At 39.5% G+C, this 19,371-nt stretch overlaps 22 non-coding genes across 22 annotated transcripts; all 22 read left to right on the top strand.

The window, feature by feature from the left end:
- Window positions 1-245: 245 nt before the first annotated feature.
- Window positions 246-318, top strand: trnar-acg. Its single transcript has one exon. It is a non-coding gene; the product is annotated as a tRNA-Arg (tRNA).
- Window positions 319-528: 210 nt separating this feature from the next.
- Window positions 529-600, top strand: trnae-uuc. The gene has a single exon. It is a non-coding gene; the product is annotated as a tRNA-Glu (tRNA).
- A 1,274-nt stretch (window positions 601-1,874) lies between these two features.
- trnac-aca lies at window positions 1,875-1,947 on the top strand. The gene has a single exon. It is a non-coding gene; the product is annotated as a tRNA-Arg (tRNA).
- A 210-nt stretch (window positions 1,948-2,157) lies between these two features.
- trnae-uuc lies at window positions 2,158-2,229 on the top strand. Its single transcript has one exon. It is a non-coding gene; the product is annotated as a tRNA-Glu (tRNA).
- Window positions 2,230-5,590: 3,361 nt separating this feature from the next.
- trnae-uuc lies at window positions 5,591-5,662 on the top strand. The gene has a single exon. It is a non-coding gene; the product is annotated as a tRNA-Glu (tRNA).
- Window positions 5,663-6,934: 1,272 nt separating this feature from the next.
- Window positions 6,935-7,007, top strand: trnar-acg. The gene has a single exon. It is a non-coding gene; the product is annotated as a tRNA-Arg (tRNA).
- A 207-nt stretch (window positions 7,008-7,214) lies between these two features.
- On the top strand, window positions 7,215-7,286 carry trnae-uuc. The gene has a single exon. It is a non-coding gene; the product is annotated as a tRNA-Glu (tRNA).
- Window positions 7,287-7,604: 318 nt separating this feature from the next.
- trnar-acg lies at window positions 7,605-7,677 on the top strand. The gene has a single exon. It is a non-coding gene; the product is annotated as a tRNA-Arg (tRNA).
- A 214-nt stretch (window positions 7,678-7,891) lies between these two features.
- trnae-uuc lies at window positions 7,892-7,962 on the top strand. Its single transcript has one exon. It is a non-coding gene; the product is annotated as a tRNA-Glu (tRNA).
- A 1,429-nt stretch (window positions 7,963-9,391) lies between these two features.
- Window positions 9,392-9,463, top strand: trnae-uuc. The gene has a single exon. It is a non-coding gene; the product is annotated as a tRNA-Glu (tRNA).
- Window positions 9,464-9,781: 318 nt separating this feature from the next.
- Window positions 9,782-9,854, top strand: trnar-acg. The gene has a single exon. It is a non-coding gene; the product is annotated as a tRNA-Arg (tRNA).
- Window positions 9,855-10,064: 210 nt separating this feature from the next.
- Window positions 10,065-10,136, top strand: trnae-uuc. The gene has a single exon. It is a non-coding gene; the product is annotated as a tRNA-Glu (tRNA).
- Window positions 10,137-11,036: 900 nt separating this feature from the next.
- On the top strand, window positions 11,037-11,108 carry trnae-uuc. The gene has a single exon. It is a non-coding gene; the product is annotated as a tRNA-Glu (tRNA).
- A 600-nt stretch (window positions 11,109-11,708) lies between these two features.
- Window positions 11,709-11,780, top strand: trnae-uuc. Its single transcript has one exon. It is a non-coding gene; the product is annotated as a tRNA-Glu (tRNA).
- A 1,444-nt stretch (window positions 11,781-13,224) lies between these two features.
- trnae-uuc lies at window positions 13,225-13,296 on the top strand. The gene has a single exon. It is a non-coding gene; the product is annotated as a tRNA-Glu (tRNA).
- A 318-nt stretch (window positions 13,297-13,614) lies between these two features.
- trnar-acg lies at window positions 13,615-13,687 on the top strand. Its single transcript has one exon. It is a non-coding gene; the product is annotated as a tRNA-Arg (tRNA).
- Window positions 13,688-14,557: 870 nt separating this feature from the next.
- Window positions 14,558-14,629, top strand: trnae-uuc. Its single transcript has one exon. It is a non-coding gene; the product is annotated as a tRNA-Glu (tRNA).
- Window positions 14,630-14,949: 320 nt separating this feature from the next.
- Window positions 14,950-15,022, top strand: trnar-acg. Its single transcript has one exon. It is a non-coding gene; the product is annotated as a tRNA-Arg (tRNA).
- Window positions 15,023-15,232: 210 nt separating this feature from the next.
- Window positions 15,233-15,304, top strand: trnae-uuc. Its single transcript has one exon. It is a non-coding gene; the product is annotated as a tRNA-Glu (tRNA).
- Window positions 15,305-16,583: 1,279 nt separating this feature from the next.
- trnar-acg lies at window positions 16,584-16,656 on the top strand. Its single transcript has one exon. It is a non-coding gene; the product is annotated as a tRNA-Arg (tRNA).
- A 212-nt stretch (window positions 16,657-16,868) lies between these two features.
- Window positions 16,869-16,940, top strand: trnae-uuc. Its single transcript has one exon. It is a non-coding gene; the product is annotated as a tRNA-Glu (tRNA).
- Window positions 16,941-18,500: 1,560 nt separating this feature from the next.
- Window positions 18,501-18,572, top strand: trnae-uuc. Its single transcript has one exon. It is a non-coding gene; the product is annotated as a tRNA-Glu (tRNA).
- The last annotated feature ends 799 nt before the right edge of the window (window positions 18,573-19,371 follow it).

Here is a 19,371-nt window from a genome sequence, read left to right as displayed (position 1 = left end):
AACACAACAATATTCCCTCAGCAACAGGAAATGTGACATGTTATGTAGATTCATAATTTACAAGACTTTTTAAACATTGATACACTTCAAGTTTGCATTTCTTGCTCTGCAGTAAAATTCATGCAACAACAGGAGGATCAAATTAAGATATGCATCTGAAACAGAAAACCAAGGAACCTTGTTGTTGACAGATGCTATGACTGTGTACACTGGTCTAGCTGTGACCTGACTTCAGCTTAGATGTGGGGCCAGTGGCGCAATGGATAACGTGTCTGACTACGGATCAGAAGATTCTAGGTTCGACTCCTGGCTGGCTCAATACTTTATTTAATTGACTGAAATCAAGCTGGGAATGATACTGTATACCTTTCAGTGCTTCTGGCTGTTCTCACTTCAAACACATTTTAGACGGATTTCATCTGGACATTCCCCAACATCTCTGAGAAAAAAGATGGAGCTTTTAAATCAGACAGGCAAAATGTCAACATTTATAGATTTGTCTGTGATGTGTATTTTAAGTATGTGTCTTCCCATATACTCTAATGGTTAGGATTCCTGGTTTTCACCCAGGTGGCCCGGGTTCAACTCCCGGTATGGGAAAGAGTATCTTGTCATTTGGGACGCACTTGTGTAACCACAGATGCAGCATTTTAAATGACAGCAGAATCACACAACACAACAATATTCCCTCAGCAACAGGAAATGTGATATGTTTTGTAGATTCATAATTTACAAGACTTTTTAACGTGTCTGACTACGGATCATAAGATTCTAGGTTCGACTCCTGGCTGGCTCAATACTTTAGATAAAATTGACTGAAATCAAGCTGGGAATGATACTGTATACCTTTCAGTGCTTCTGGCTGTTCTCACTTCAAACACATTTCAGACAGATTTCATCTGGACATTCCCCATCATCTCTGAGAATTTTCTTAACTGGCAGCAGTTTCACACAACACAACAATATTCCCTCAGCAACAGGAAATGTGACATGTTATGTCGATTCAAATTATACAAGGGTTTTTAAACGTTGAATACACTTCATGGCTGCATTTCTTGCTCTGCAGTAAAATTCATGCAACAACAGGAGGATCAAATTAAGATATGCATCTGTAACAGAAATCCCAAGGAACCTTGTCGCTGACAGACGCTATGACTGTGTATACTGGCCTAGGTGTGATCTGACTTCAGCTTGGCTGTGCGTCCAGTGGCGCAATGGATAACGTGTCTGAAAACAGGTCAGAAGATTGAATATTTGACTCCTGTTTGGTTCAAAACTAGATTTATTTGACCAAAATCAAGCTGGGAAAAATACTGTATACTTTTCATTGTGTCGGGCAGTTCTCGATTCAAACACATTTTAGACTGATTTTATATGGGACTTTTCCCCAACATCTCTGAGAAAAAAGATGGAGCTTGTAATTACAACAAGCATCATTTCAATGTTTATGGATTTGTCTGTGATGTGTATTTTAAATATGTCTCTTCCCATATGGTCTAGCGGTTAGGATTCCTGGTTTTCACCCAGGTGGCCCGGGTTCTACTCCATGTATGTGAAAGAATGTCTTGTTGTTTGGTACGCACTTGTGTAACAACAGATGCTGCATTTTAAATGGCAGCAGAATCACACAACACAACAATATTCCCTCAGCAACAGGAAATGTGATATGTTTTGTAGATTCATAATTTAAAATACTTTTTAAACATTGATACACTTCAAGTTTGCATTTCTTGCTCTGCAGTAAAATTCATGCAACAACAGGAGGATCAAATTAAGATATGCATCTGAAACAGAAAACCAAGGAACCTTGTTGTTGACAGACGCTATGACTGTGTACACTGGTCTAGCTGTGACCTGACTTCAGCTTAGATGTGGGGCCAGTGGCGCAATGGATAACGTGTCTGACTACGGATCAGAAGATTCTAGGTTCGACTCCTGGCTGGCTCAATACTTAATTTAATTGACTGAAATCAAGCTGGGAATGATACTGTATACCTTTCAGTGCTTCTGGCTGTTCTCACTTCAAACACATTTTAGACGGATTTCATCTGGACATTCCCCATCATCTCTGAGAAAAAAGATGGAGCTTTTAAATCCAACAGGCAAAATGTCAACATTTATAGATTTGTCTGTGATGTGTATTTTAAGTATGTGTCTTCCCATATGGTCTAGCGGTTAGGATTCCTGGTTTTCACCCAGGTGGCCCGGGTTCAACTCCCGGTATGGGAAAGAATATCTTGTCATTTGGGATGCACTTGTGTAACCACAGACACTGCATTTTAAATGGCAGCAGAATCACACAACACAACAATATTCCCTCAGCAACAGGAAATGTGATATGTTTTGTAGATTCATAATTTACAAGACTTTTTAACGTGTCTGACTACGGATCAGAAGATTCTAGGTTCGACTCCTGGCTGGCTCAATACTTTAGATAAAATTGACTGAAATCAAGCAGGGAATGATACTGTATACCTTTCAGTGCTTCTGGCTGTTCTCACTTCAAACAAATTTTAGACGGATTTCATCTGGACATTCCCCATCATCTCTGAGAATTTTCTTAACTGGCAGCAGTTTCACACAACACAACAATATTCCCTCAGCAACAGGAAATGTGACATGTTATGTAGATTCAAATTATACAAGGCTTTTTAAACGTTGAATACACTTCATGGCTGCATTTCTTGCTCTGCAGTAAAATTCATGTAACAACAGGAGGATCAAATTAAGATATGCATCTGTAACAGAAATCCCAAGGAACCTTGTCGCTGACAGACGCTATCACTGGCCTAGGTGTGACCTGACTTCAACTTGGCTGTGCGGCCAATGGCGCAATGGATAACGTGTCTGATAACAGTTCAGAAGATTGAATATTTGACTCCTGATTGGCTCAAAACTAGATTTATTTGACCAAAATCAAGCTGGGAAAAATACTGTATACTTTTCATTGTGTCTGGCAGTTCTCAATTCAAACACATTTTAGACTGATTTTATATGGGACTTTTCCCCAACATCTCTGAGAAAAAAAGATGGAGCTTGTAATTACAACAAGCATCATTTCAATGTTTATGGATTTGTCTGTGATGTTTTTTTTAAGTAACTGTCTTCCCAAATGGTCTGGCGTTTAGGATTCCTGGTTTTCGCCCGGGTTGAACTCCCAGCATGGGAAAGAACATCTTGTCATTTGTGATGCACTTGTGTAAGAACAGATACCACATTTTAAATGGCAGCAGAATCACACAACACAACAATATTCCCCAAGCAACAGGAAATGTGACATGTTTTGTAGATTCATAATTTACAAGACTTTTTAAACATTGATACACTTCAAGTTTGCATTTCTTGCTCTGCAGTAAAATTCATGCAACAACAGGAGGATCAAATTAAGATATGCATCTGAAACAGAAAACCAAGGAAGCTTGTTGTTGACAGATGCTATGACTGTGTACACTGGTCTAGCTGTGACCTGACTTCAGCTTAGATTTGGGGCCAGTGGCGCAATGGATAACATGTCTGACTACGGATCAGAAGATTCTAGGTTCGGCTCCTGGCTGGCTCAATACTTTAGATAAAATTGACTGAAATCAAGCTGGGAATGATACTGAATACCTTTCAGTGCTTCTGGCTGTTCTCACTTCAAACACATTTTAGACGGATTTCATCTGGACATTCCCCATCATCTCTGAGAATTTTCTTAACTGGCAGCAGTTTCACACAACACAACAATATTCCTCAGCAACATTTTAATGTGACATGTTATGTAGATTCAAATTATACAAGGCTTTTTAAACGTTGAATACACTTCATGGCTGCATTTCTTGCTCTGCAGTAAAATTCATGCAACAACAGGAGGATCAAATTAAGATATGCATCTGTAACAGAAATCCCAAGGAACCTTGTCGCTGACAGACACTATGACTGTGTATACTGGCCTAGGTGTGATCTGACTTCAGCTTGGCTGTGCGGCCAGTGGCGCAATGGATAACGTGTCTGATAACAGGTCAGAAGATTGAATATTTGACTCCTGTTTGGTTCAAAACTAGATTTATTTGACCAAAATCAAGCTGGGAAAAATACTGTATACTTTTCATTGTGTCTGGCAGTTCTCAATTCAAACACATTTTAGACTGATTTTATATGGGACTTTTCCCCAACATCTCTGAGAAAAAAAGATGGAGCTTGTAATTACAACAAGCATCATTTCAATGTTTATGGATTTGTCTGTGATGTTTTTTTTAAGTAACTGTCTTCCCAAATGGTCTGGCGTTTAGGATTCCTGGTTTTTGCCCGGGTTGAACTCCCAGCATGGGAAAGAACAGTATGGGAAAGAATATCTTGTCATTTGTGATGCACTTGTGTAAGAACAGATACTGCATTTTAAATGGCAGCAGAATCACACAACACAACAATATTCCCTCAGCAACAGGAAATGTGACATGTTTTGTAGATTCATAATTTACAAGACTTTTTAAACATTGATACACTTCAAGTTTGCATTTCTTGCTCTGCAGTAAAATTCATGCAACAACAGGATCAAATTAAGATATGCATCTGAAACAGAAAACCAAGGAACCTTGTTGTTGACAGATGCTATGACTGTGTACACTGGTCTAGCTGTGACCTGACTTCAGCTTAGATGGGGCCAGTGGCGCAATGGATAACGTGTCTGACTACGGATCAGAAGATTCTAGGTTCTCCTGGCTGGCTCAATACTTTATTTAATTGACTGAAATCAAGCTGGGAATGATACTGTATACCTTTCAGTGCTTCTGGCTGTTCTCACTTCAAACACATTTTAGACGGATTCATCTGGACATTCCCCATCATCTCTGAGAAAAAAATGGAGCTTTTAAATCCAACAGGCATAATGTCAACATTTAAAGATTTGTCTGTGATGTGTATCTTATGTATGTTTCTTCCCATATGGTCTAGCTTTTAGGATTCCTGGTTTTCCCCCCGGTGGCCTGGGTTCAACTCCCGGTATGGGAAAGAATATCTTGTCGTTAGGTACGCACTTGTGTAACAACAGATGCTGCATTTTAACTGGCAGCAGTTTCACACAACACAACAATATTCCCTCAGCAACAGGAAATGTGACATGTTTTGTAGATTCATAATTTACAAGACTTTTTAAACATTGATACACTTCAAGTTTGCATTTCTTGCTCTGCAGTAAAATTCATGCAACAACAGGAGGATCAAATTAAGATATGCATCTGAAACAGAAAACCAAGGAACCTTGTTGTTGACAGATGCTATGACTGTGTACACTGGTCTAGCTGTGACCTGACTTCAGCTTAAACGTGGAGCCAGTGGCGCAATGGATAACGTGTCTGACTACAGATCAGAAGATTCTAGGTTGGTCTCCTGGCTGGCTCAATACTTTATTCAAATTGACTGAAATCAAGCTGGGAATGATACTGTATACCTTTCAGTGCTTCTGGCTTTTCTCACTTCAAACCCATTTTAGACGGATTTCATCTGGACATTCCCCATCATCTCTGAGAAAAAAGATGGAGCTTTTAAATCCAACAGGCAAAATGTCAACATTTATAGATTTGTCTGTGATGTGTATTTTAAGTATGTGTCTTCCCATATGGTCTAGGGGTTAGGATTCCTGGATTTCACCCAGGTGGCCTGGGTTCAACTCCCGGTATGGGAAAGAATATCTTGTCATTTGGGATGCACTTGTGTAACCACAGATACTGCATTTTAAATGGCAGCAGAATCACACAACACAACAATATTCCCTCAGCAACAGGAAATGTGATATGTTTTGTAGATTCATAATTTACAAGACTTTTTAACGTGTCTGACTACGGATCAGAAGATTCTAGGTTCGACTCCTGGCTGGCTCAATACTTTAGATAAAATTGACTGAAATCAAGCTGGGAATGATACTGTATACCTTTCAGTGCTTCTGGCTGTTCTCACTTCAAACACATTTTAGACGGATTTCATCTGGACATTCCCCATCATCTCTGAGAATTTTCTTAACTGGCAGCAGTTTCACACAACACAACAATATTCCCTCAGCAACAGGAAATGTGACATGTTATGTCGATTCAAATTATACAAGGGTTTTTAAACGTTGAATACACTTCATGGCTGCATTTCTTGCTCTGCAGTAAAATTCATGCAACAACAGGAGGATCAAATTATGCATCTGTAACAGAAATCCCAAGGAACCTTGTCGCTGACAGACACTATGACTGTGTATACTGGCCTAGGTGTGATCTGACTTCAGCTTGGCTGTGCGGCCAGTGGCGCAATGGATAACGTGTCTGATAACAGGTCAGAAGATTGAATATTTGACTCCTGTTTGGTTCAAAACTAGATTTATTTGACCAAAATCAAGCTGGGAAAAATACTGTATACTTTTCATTGTGTCTGGCAGTTCTCAATTCAAACACATTTTAGACTGATTTTATATGGGACTTTTCCCCAACATCTCTGAGAAAAAAAGATGGAGCTTTAAATACAACAAGCATCATTTCAATGTTTATGGATTTGTCTGTGATGTTTTTTTAAGTAACTGTCTTCCCATATGGTCTAGGGTTTAGGATTCCTGGTTTTCACCCAGGTGGCCTGGGGTTCAACTCCCAGTATGGGAAAGAATATCTTGTCATTTGTGATGCACTTGTGTAAGAACAGATACTGCATTTAACGATGGCAGCAGCAATTCACACAACACAACAATATTCCCTCAGCAACAGGAAATGTGACATGTTTTGTAGATTCATAATTTACAAGACTTTTTAAACATTGATACACTTCAAGTTTGCATTTCTTGCTCTGCAGTAAAATTCATGCAACAACAGGAGGATCAAATTAAGATATGCATCTGAAACAGAAAACCAAGGAACCTTGTTGTTGACAGATGCTATGACTGTGTACACTGGTCTAGCTGTGACCTGACTTCAGCTTAGACGTGGGGCCAGTGGCGCAATGGATAACGTGTCTGACTACGGATCAGAAGATTCTAGGTTCGACTCCTGGCTGGCTCAATACTTAATTTAATTGACTGAAATCAAGCTGGGAATGATACTGTATACTTTTCAGTGCTTCTGGCTGTTCTCACTTCAAACACATTTTAGACGGATTTCATCTGGACATTCCCCATCGTCTCTGAGAAAAAAGATGGAGCTTTTAAATCAACAGGCAATGTCAACATTTAAAGATTTGTCTGTGATGTGTATTTTAAGTATGTGTCTTCCCATATGGTCTAGCGGTTAGGATTCCTGGTTTTCACCCAGGTGGCCTGGGTTCAACTCCCGGTATGGGAAAGAATATCTTGTCGTTAGGTACGCACTTGTGTAACAACAGATGCTGCATTTTAACTGGCAGCAGTTTCACACAACACAACAATATTCCCTCAGCAACAGGAAATGTGACATGTTTTGTAGATTCATAATTTACAAGACTTTTTAAACATTGAATACACTTCAAGTTTGCATTTCTTGCTCTGCAGTAAAATTCATGCAACAACAGGCGGATCAAATTAAGATATGCATCTGAAACAGAAAACCAAGGAACCTTGTTGTTGACAGACGCTATTACTGTGTACACTGGTCTAGCTGTGACCTGACTTCAGCTTAAACCTGGCGCCAGTGGCGCAATGGATAACGTGTCTGACTACGGATCAGAAGATTCTAGGTTCGACTCCTGGCTGGCTCAATACTTTATTTAATTGACTGAAATCAAGCTGGGAATGATACTGGATACCTTTCAGTGCTTCTGGCTGTTCTCAAACACATTTTAACGGATTTTTAGACATTTCTGGACATTCCCCAACATCTCTGAGAAAAAAAGATGGAGCTTTTAAATCCAACAGGCAAAATGTGTCAACATTTATAGATTTGTCTGTGATGTGTATTTTAAGTATGTGTCTTCCCATATGGTCTAGCTTTAGGATTCCTGGTTTTCACCCAGGTGGCCCGGGTTCAACTCCCGGTATGGGAAAGAATATCTTGTCATTTTGGACTTCTTGTGTAACCACAGATACTGCATTTTAAATGGCAGCAGAATCACACAACACAACAATATTCCCTCAGCAACAGGAAATGTGATATGTTTTGTAGATTCATAATTTACAAGACTTTTTAACATGTCTGTCTACGGATCAGAAGATTCTAGGTTCGACTCCTGGCTGGCTCAATACTTTAGATAAAATTGACTGAAATCAAGCTGGGAATGATACTGAATACCTTTCAGTGCTTCTGGCTGTTCTCACTTCAAACACATTTTAGACGGATTTCATCTGGACATTCCCCATCATCTCTGAGAATTTTCTTAACTGGCAGCAGTTTCACACAACACAACAATATTCCCTCAGCAACAGGAAATGTGACATGTTATGGAGATTCAAATTATTCAAGGCTTTTTCAACGTTGAATACACTTCATGGCTGCATTTCTTGCTCGGCAGTAAAATTCATGTAACAACAGGAGGATCAAATTAAGATAGGCATCTGAAACAGAAAACCAAGGAACCTTGTTGTTGACAGACGCTATGACTGTGTATACTGGCCTAGGTGTGACCTGACTTCAGCTTGGCTGTGCGGCCAGTGGCGCAATGGATAACGTGTCTGATAACAGGTCAGAAGATTGAATATTTTACTCCTGCTTGGTTCAAAACTAGATTTATTTGACCAAAATCAAGCTGGGAAAAATACTGTATACTTTTCATTGTGTCTGGCAGTTCTCGATTCAAACACATTTTAGACTGATTTTATATGGGACTTTTCCCCAACATCTCTGAGAAAAAGATGGAGCTTTAAATTACAACAGGCAAAATTAATGTTTATGGATTTGTCTGTGATGTGTATTTTTTTAATGTGTCTTTCCCATATGGTCTAGCGGTTAGGATTCCTGGTTTTCACCCAGGTGGCCTGGGTTCAACTCCCGTATGGGAAAGAATCTTGTCTTTTGTTAGGTACGCACTTGTGTAACCACAGATGCTGCATTTTAAATGGCAGCAGAATCACACAACACAACAATATTCCCTCAGCAACAGGAAATGTGATATGTTTTGTAGATTCATAATTTAAAGACTTTTTAACGTGTCTGACTACGGATCAGAAGATTCTAGGTTCGACTCCTGGCTGGCTCAATACTTTAGATAAAATTGACTGAAATCAAGCTGGGAATGATACTGTGTACCTTTCAGTGCTTCTAGGTGGCTGGCTCAATACTTTAGATAAAATTGACTGAAATCAAACACACCTTTCAGTGCTTCTGGCTGTTCTCATTTCAAACACATTTTAGACATTTCATCTGGACATTCCCCATCATCTCTGAGAAAAAAAAAGATGGAGCTTTTAAATCCAACAGGCATAATGTCAACATTTAAAGATTTGTCTGTGATGTGTATTTTATGTATGTTTCTGTCTTCCCATATGGTCTAGCGGTTAGGATTCCTGGTTTTCACCCAGGTGGCCTGGGTTCAACTCCCGGTATGGGAAAGAATATCTTGTCATTTGGGATGCACTTGTGTAACCACAGATACTGCATTTTAACTGGCAGCAGTTTCACACAACACAACAATATTCCCTCAGCAAAAGGAAATGTGACATGTTTTGTAGATTCATAATTTACAAGACTTTTAAACATTGAATACACTTCAAGTTTGCATTTCTTGCTCTGCAGTAAAATTCATGCAACAACAGGAGGATCAAATTAAGATATGCATCTGAAACAGAAAACCAAGGAACCTTGTTGTTGACAGATGCTGACTGACTGTGTGTACTGGTCTAGCTGTGACCTGACTTCAGCTTTATGTGGGGCCAGTGGCGCAATGGATAACGTGTCTGACTACGGATCAGAAGATTCTAGGTTCGACTCCTGGCTGGCTCAATACTTAATTTAATTGACTGAAATCAAGCTGGGAATGATACTGTATACCTTTCAGTGCTTCTGGCTGTTCTCACTTCAAACACATTTTAGACGGATTTCATCTGGACATTCCCCAACATCTCTGAGAAAAAAGATGGAGCTTTTAAATCAGACAGGCAAAATGTCAACATTTATAGATTTGTCTGTGATGTGTATTTTAAGTATGTGTCTTCCCATATGGTCTAGCGGTTAGGATTCCTGGTTTTCACCCAGGTGGCCCGGGTTCAACTCCCGGTATGGGAAAGAATATCTTGTTATTTTGGACGCACTTGTGTAACCACAGATACTGCATTTTAAATGGCAGCAGAATCACACAACACAACAATATTCCCTCAGCAACAGGAAATGTGATATGTTTTGTAGATTCATAATTTACAAGACTTTTTAACGTGTCTGACTACGGATCAGAAGATTCTAGGTTCGACTCCTGGCTGGCTCAATACTTTAGATAAAATTGACTGAAATCAAGCTGGGAATGGGAATGACTGTATACCTTTCAGTGCTTCTGGCTGTTCTCACTTCAAACATTTTAGACATTTCATCTGGAGACGGCATTTCATCTGGACATTCCCCATCATCTTGTCTGAGAATTTTTTAACTGGCAGCAGTTTCACACAACACAACAATATTCCCTCAGCAACAGGAAATGTGACATGTTATGTAGATTCAAATTATACAAGGCTTTTAAACATTGAATACACTTCATGGCTGCATTTCTTGCTCTGCAGTAAAATTCATGCAACAACAGGAGGATCAAATTAAGATATGCATCTGTAAACAGAAAACCAAGGAACCTTGTTGTTGACAGATGCTATGACTGTGTACACTGGTCTAGCTGTGACCTGACTTCAGCTTAGATGTGGGGCAGTGGCGCAATGGATAACGTGTCTGACTACAGGATCAGAAGATTCTAGGTTGACTCCTGGCTGGCTCAATACTTAATTTAAAAACCAAAATCAAGCTGGGAATGATACTGTATACCTTTCAGTGCTTCTGGCTGTTCTCACTTCAAACACATTTTAGACGGATTTCATCTGGACATTCCCCAACATCTCTGAGAAAAAAGATGGAGCTTTTAAATCAGACAGGCAGAATGTCAACATTTATAGATTTGTCTGTGATGTGTATTTTAAGTATGTGTCTTCCCATATGGTCTAGCGGTTAGGATTCCTGGTTTTCACCCAGGTGGCCTGGGTTCAACTCCCGGTATGGGAAAGAATATCTTGTCATTTGGGATGCACTTGTGTAACCACAGATACTGCATTTTAACTGGCAGCAGTTTCACACAACACAACAATATTCCCTCAGCAACAGGAAATGTGACATGTTTTGTAGATTCATAATTTACAAGACTTTTTAAACATTGAATACACTTCAAGTTTGCATTTCTTGCTCTGCAGTAAAATTCATGCAACAACAGGCGGATCAAATTAAGATATGCATCTGAAACAGAAAACCAAGGAACCTTGTCGCTGACAGACACTATGACTGTGTATATTGGCCTAGGTGTGATCTGACTTCAGCTTGGCTGTGCGGCCAGTGGCGCAATGGATAACGTGTCTGATAACAGGTCAGAAGATTGAATATTTGACTTCCTGGCTGGCTCAAACTAGATTTAATTGACTGAAAATCAAGCTGGGAATGATACTGTATACCTTTCAGTGCTTCTGGCTGTTCTCACTTCAAACACATTTTAGACTGATTTCATCTGGACATTCCCCAACATCTCTGAGAAAAAAGATGGAGCTTTTAAATCAACAAGCATATGTCAACATTTATAGATTTGTCTGTGATGTGTATTTTAAGTATGTGTCTTCCCATATGGTCTAGCGGTTAGGATTCCTGGTTTTCACCCAGGTGGCCCGGGTTCAACTCCCGGTATGGGAAAGAATATCTTGTTATTTTGGACGCACTTGTGTAACCACAGATGCTGCATTTTAAATGGCAGCAGAATCACACAACACAACAATATTCCCTCAGCAACAGGAAATGTGATATTTGTAGATTCATAATTTAAAAAGACTTTTTAACGTGTCTGACTACGGATCAGAAGATTCTAGGTTCGACTCCTGGCTGGCTCAATACTTTAGATAAAATTGACTGAAATCAAGCTGGGAATGATACTGTATACCTTTCAGTGCTTCTGGCTGTTCTCACTTCAAACACATTTTAGACGGATTTCATCTGGACATTCCCCATCATCTCTGAGAATTTTCTTAACTGGCAGCAGTTTCACACAACACAACAATATTCCCTCAGCAACAGGAAATGTGACATGTTATGTAGATTCAAATTATACAAGGCTTTTTAAACGTTGAATACACTTCATGGCTGCATTTCTTGCTCTGCAGTAAAATTCATGCAACAACAGGAGGATCAAATTAAGATATGCATCTGTAACAGAAATCCCAAGGAACCTTGTCGCTGACAGACACTATGACTGTGAATACTGGCCTAGGTGTGATCTGACTTCAGCTTGGCTGTGTGGCCAGTGGCGCAATGGATAATGTTTCTGATAACAGGTCTGAAGATTGAATATTTGACTCCTTGGTTCAAAACTGGTTTATTTGACCAAATTTAAAACTGGGAAATCAAGCTGGGAAAAATACTGTATACTTTCAGTGCTTCTGGCAGTTCTCGATTCAAACACATTTTAGACTGATTTTATATGGGACTTTTCCCCAACATCTCTGAGAAAAAAGATGGAGCTTGTAATTACAACAAGCATCATTGAACATCTTGTCATTTGGGATGCACTTGTGTAAGAACAGATACCACATTTTAACTGGCAGCAGAATCACACAGCACAACAATATTCCCTCAGCAACAGGAAATGTGACATGTTTTGTAGATTCATAATTTACAAGACTTTTTAAACATTGAATACACTTCAAGTTTGCATTTCTTGCTCTGCAGTAAAATTGATGCAACAACAGGAGGATCAAATTAAGATATGCATCTGAAACAGAAAACCAAGGAACCTTGTTGTTGACAGACGCTATGTCTGTGTATACTGGCCTAGGTGTGACCTGACTTCAGCTTAGACGTGGGGCTAGTGGCGCAATGGATAAAGTGTCTGAGTACGGATCAGAAGATTCTAGGTTGGACTCCTGGCTGGCTCAATACTTTCTTTAATTTACTGAAATCAAGCTGGGAATTATACTGTATTCCTTTCAGTGCTTCTGGCTGTTCTCACTTCAAACACATTTTAGATTGATTTCATCTGGACATTCCCCAACATCTCTGAGAAAAAGATGTAGCTTTTATATCCAACAGGCATAATGTCAACATTTAAAGATTTGTCTGTGATGTGTATTTTAAGTATGTGTCTTCCCATATGGTCTAGCGATTAGGATTCCTGGTTTTCACCCAGGTGGCACGGGTTCAACTCCCGGTATGGGAAAGAATATCTTGTCATTTGCGATGCACTTGTGTAACCACAGATGCTGCATTTTAACTGGCAGCAGTTTCACACAACACAACAATATTCCCTCAGCAACAGGAAATGTGACATGTTATGTAGATTCAAATTATTCAAGGATTTTTCAACGTTGAATACACTTCATGGCTGCATTTCTTGCTCTGCAGTAAAATTCATGTAACAACAGGAGGATCAAATTAAGATATGCATCTGAAACAGAAAACCAAGGAACCTTGTTGTTGACAGATGCTATGACTGTGTACACTGGTCTAGCTGTGACCTGACTTCAGCTTAGATGTGGGGCCAGTGGCGCAATGGATAACGTGTCTGACTACGGATCAGAAGATTCTAGGTTCGACTCCTGGCTGGCTCAATACTTTATTTAATTGACTGAAATCAAGCTGGGAATGATACTGGATACCTTTCAGTGCTTCTGGCTGTTCTCACTTCAAACACATTTTAGACGGATTTCATCTGGACATTCCCCAACATCTCTGAGAAAAAAAGATGGAGCTTTTAAATCAGACAGGCAGAATGTCAACATTTATAGATTTGTCTGTGATGTAGGATTCTTCCCATATGGTCTAGCAGGCAAGGATTCCTGGTTTTCACAGGTGGCCCGGGTTCAACTCCCGGTATGGAAAGAATATCTTGTCATTAGGTACGCACTTGTGTAAAACAGATGCTCCATTTTAACTAGCTGCAGTTTCACACAACACAACAGTATTCCCTCAGCAACAGGAAATGTGACATGTTTTGTAGATTCATAATTTACAAGACTTTTTAAACATTGAATACACTTCAAGTTTGCATTTCTTGCTCTGCAGTAAAATTCATGCAACAACAGGAGGATCAAATTAAGATATGCATCTGAAACAGAAAACCAAGGAACCTTGTTGTTGACAGACGCTATGACTGTGTACACTGGTCTAGCTGTGACCTGACTTCAGCTTAGATGTCGGGCCAGTGGCTCAATGGATAATGTGTCTTACTACAGATCAGAAGATTCTAGGTTTGACTCCTGGCTGGCTCAATACTTTAGATTTAAATTTGAAATCAAGCTGGGAATTGATACTGTATACCTTTCAGTGCTTCTGGCTGTTCTCACTTCAAACACATTTTAGACGGATTTCATCTGGACATTCCCCAACATCTCTGAGAAAAAAGATGTAGCTTTTAAATCAACAGGCAAAATGTCAACATTTATAGATTTGTCTGTGATGTGTATTTTAAGTATGTGTCTTCCCATATGGTCTAGCGGTTAAGATTCCTGGTTTTCACTCAGGTGGCCCTGGTTCGACTCCCGGTATGGGAAAGAATATTTTGTCGTTAGTTACGCACTTGTGTAAAACAGATGCTCCATTTTAACTGGCAGCAGTTTCACACAACACAACAATATTCCCTCAGCAACAGGAAATGTGACATGTTATGTAGATTCAAATTATACAAGGATTTTTAAACATTGAATACACTTTGTGGCTGCATTTCTTGCTCTGCAGTAAAATTCATGCAACAACAGGAGGATCAAATTAAGATATGCATCTGAAACAGAAAACCAAGGAACCTTGTTGTTGACAGATGCTATGACTGTGTACACTGGTCTAGCTGTGACCTGACTTCAGCAGCTTAGATTTGGGGCCAGTGGCGCAATGGATAACATGTCTGACTACGGATCAGAAGATTCTAGGTTCGACTCCTGGCTGGCTCAATACTTTATTTAAATGACTGAAATCAAGCTGGGAATGATACTGTGTACCTTTCAGTGCTTCTGGCTGTTCTCACTTCAAACACATTTTAGACGGATTTCATCTGGACATTCCCCATCATTTCTGAGAAAAAAAATGGAGCTTTTAAATCCAACAGGCATAATGTCAACATTTAAAGATTTGTCTGTGATGTGTATTTTAAGTATGTGTCTTCCCATATGGTCTAGCGGTTAGGATTCCTGGTTTTCACCCAGGTGGCCCGGGTTCAACTCCCGGTATGGGAAAGAATATCTTGTCATTTAGGATGCACTTGTGTAACCACAGATACTGCATTTTAAATGGCAGCAGAATCACACAACACAACAATATTCCCTCAGCAACAGGAAATGTGATATGTTTTGTAGATTCATAATTTTCCAAGACTTTTTAACGTGTCTGACTACGGATCAGAAGATTCTAGGTTCGACTCCTGGCTGGCTCAATACTTTAGATAAAATTGACTGAAATCAAGCTGGGAATCATACTGTATACCTTTCAGTGCTTCTGGCTGTTCTCACTTCAAACACATTTTAGACAGATTTCATCTGGACATTCCCCATCATCTCTGAGAATTTTTTTAACTGGCAGCAGTTTCACACAACACAACAATATTCCCTCAGCAACAGGAAATGTGACATGTTATGTAGATTCAAATTATACAAGGCTTTTCCCTCAGCAACAGGAAACGTTGAATACACTTCATGGCTGCATTTCTTGCTCTGCAGTAAAATTCATGCAACAACAGGAGGATCAAATTAAGATATGCATCTGTAACAGAAATCCCAAGGAACCTTGTCGCTGACAGACACTATGACTGTGTATACTGGCCTAGGTGTGATCTGACTTCAGCTTGGCTGTGCGGCCAGTGGCGCAATGGATAACGTGTCTGAAAACAGGTCAGAAGATTGAATATTTGACTCCTGTTTGGTTCAAAACTAGATTTATTTGACCAAAATCAAGCTGGGAAAAATACTGTATACTTTTCATTGTGTCGGGCAGTTCTCGATTCAAACACATTTTAGACTGATTTTATATGGGACTTTTCCCCAACATCTCTGAGAAAAAAGATGGAGCTTGTAATTACAACAAGCATCATTTCAATGTTTATGGATTTGTCTGTGATGTTTTTTTTAAGTAACTGTCTTCCCAAATGGTCTGGCGTTTAGGATTCCTGGTTTTTGCCCGGGTTGAACTCCCAGCATGGGAAAGAACATCTTGTCATTTGTGATGCACTTGTGTAAGAACAGATACCACATTTTAAATGGCAGCAGAATCACACAACACAACAATATTCCCCAAGCAACAGGAAATGTGACATGTTTTGTAGATTCATAATTTACAAGACTTTTTAAACATTGATACACTTCAAGTTTGCATTTCTTGCTCTGCAGTAAAATTCATGCAACAACAGGAGGATCAAATTAAGATATGCATCTGAAACAGAAAACCAAGGAACCTTGTTGTTGACAGATGCTATGACTGTGTACACTGGTCTAGCTGTGACCTGACTTCAGCTTAGATGTGGGGCCAGTGGCGCAATGGATAACGTGTCTGACTACGGATCAGAAGATTCTAGGTTCGACTCCTGGCTGGCTCAATACTTTAGATAAAATTGACTGAAATCAAGCTGGGAATGATACTGTATACCTTTCAGTGCTTCTGGCTGTTCTCACTTCAAACACATTTAAGACAGATTTCATCTGGACATTCCCCAACATCTCTGAGAAAAAAAGATGGGAGCTTTTAAATCACAGGCAAAATGTCAACATTTATAGATTTGTCTGTGATGTGTATTTTAAGTATGTGTCTTCCCATATGGTCTAGCGGTTAGGATTCCTGGTTTTCACCCAGGTGGCCCGGGTTCAACTCCCGGTATGGGAAAGAATATCTTGTCATTTGGGATGCACTTGTGTAACCACAGATGCTGCATTTTAAATGGCAGCAGAATCACACAACACAACAATATTCCCTCAGCAACAGGAAATGTGATATGTTTTGTAGATTCATAATTTACAAGACTTTTTAACGTGTCTGACTACGGATCAGAAGATTCTAGGTTCGACTCCTGGCTGGCTCAATACTTTAGATAAAATTGACTGAAATCAAGCTGGGAATGATACTGTATACCTTTCAGTGCTTCTGGCTGTTCTCACTTCAAACACATTTTAGACAGATTTCATCTGGACATTCCCCATCATCTCTGAGAATTTTCTTAACTGGCAGCAGTTTCACACAACACAACAATATTCCCTCAGCAACAGGAAATGTGACATGTTATGTAGATTCAAATTATACAAGGCTTTTTAAACGTTGAATACACTTCATGGCTGCATTTCTTGCTCTGCAGTAAAATTCATGCAACAACAGGAGGATCAAATTAAGATATGCATCTGTAACAGAAATCCCAAGGAACCTTGTCGCTGACAGACACTATGACTGTGTATACTGGCCTAGGTGTGATCTGACTTCAGCTTGGCTGTGCGGCCAGTGGCGCAATGGATAACGTGTCTGAAAACAGGTCAGAAGATTGAATATTTGACTCCTGTTTGGTTCAAAACTAGATTTATTTGACCAAAATCAAGCTGGGAAAAATACTGTATACTTTTCATTGTGTCTGGCAGTTCTCAATTCAAACACATTTTAGACTGATTTTATATGGGACTTTTCCCCAACATCTCTGAGAAAAAAGATGGAGCTTGTAATTACAACAAGCATCATTTCAATGTTTATGGATTTGTCTGTGATGTTTTTTTTAAGTAACTGTCTTCCCATATGGTCTGGCGTTTAGGATTCCTGGTTTTCGCCCGGGTGGCCCGGGTTGAACTCCCAGTATGGGAAAGAACATCTTGTCATTTGTGATGCACTTGTGTAAGAACAGATACTGCATTTTAAATGGCAGCAGAATCACACAACACAACAATATTCCCTCAGCAACAGGAAATGTGATATGTTTTGTAGATTCATAATTTACAAGACTTTTTAAACATTGATACACTTCAAGTTTGCATTTCTTGCTCTGCAGTAAAATTCATGCAACAACAGGAGGATCAAATTAAGATATGCATCTGAAACAGAAAACCAAGGAACCTTGTTGTTGACAGATGCTATGACTGTGTACACTGGTCTAGCTGTGACCTGACTTCAGCTTAGATTTGGGGCCAGTGGCGCAATGGATAACATGTCTGACTACGGATCAGAAGATTCTAGGTTCGGCTCCTGGCTGGCTCAATACTTTAGATAAAATTGACTGAAATCAAGCTGGGAATGATACTGTGTACCTTTCAGTGCTTCTGGCTGTTCTCACTTCAAACACATTTTAGACGGATTTCATCTGGACATTCCCCAACATCTCTGAGAAAAAAGATGGGAGCTTTTAAATCAGACAGGCAAAATGTCAACATTTATAGATTTGTCTGTGATGTGTATTTTAAGTATGTGTCTTCCCATATGGTCTAGCGGTTAGGATTCCTGGTTTTCACCCAGGTGGCCCGGGTTCAACTCCCGGTATGGGAAAGAATATCTTGTCATTTGGGATGCACTTGTGTAACCACAGATACTGCATTTTAAATGGCAGCAGAATCACACAACACAACAATATTCCCTCAGCAACAGGAAATGTGATATGTTTTGTAGATTCATAATTTACAAGACTTTTTAACGTGTCTGACTACGGATCAGAAGATTCTAGGTTCGACTCCTGGCTGGCTCAATACTTTAGATAAAATTGACTGAAATCAAGCTGGGAATGATACTGTATACCTTTCAGTGCTTCTGGCTGTTCTCACTTCAAACACATTTTAGACAGATTTCATCTGGACATTCCCCATCATCTCTGAGAATTTTCTTAACTGGCAGCAGTTTCAACAAGTTTCACAACAATATTCCCTCAGCAACAGGAAATACATGTTATGTTATACAAGGCTTTTTAAACGTTGAATACACTTCATGGCTGCATTTCTTGCTCTGTTGTGTAGATTCAAATTATACAAGGCTTTTTAAACGTTGAATACACTTCATGGCTGCATTTCTTGCTCTGCAGTAAAATTCATGCAACAACAGGAGGATCAAATTAAGATATGCATCTGTAACAGAAATCCCAAGGAACCTTGTCGCTGACAGACGCTATGACTGTGTATACTGGCCTAGGTGTGATCTGACTTCAGCTTGGCTGTGCGGCCAGTGGCGCAATGGATAACGTGTCTGAAAACAGGTCAGAAGATTGAATATTTGACTCCTGTTTGGTTCAAAACTAGATTTATTTGACCAAAATCAAGCTGGGAAAAATACTGTATACTTTTCATTGTGTCGGGCA

This window comes from Oncorhynchus tshawytscha, linkage group LG02, assembly GCF_018296145.1.
Source record: "Oncorhynchus tshawytscha isolate Ot180627B linkage group LG02, Otsh_v2.0, whole genome shotgun sequence".
Classification (NCBI taxonomy): Eukaryota; Metazoa; Chordata; class Actinopteri; order Salmoniformes; family Salmonidae; genus Oncorhynchus; species Oncorhynchus tshawytscha.
The sequence above is the reverse complement of the archived record's forward strand: the minus strand, read 5'-3'. Positions and strand labels throughout refer to the sequence as shown.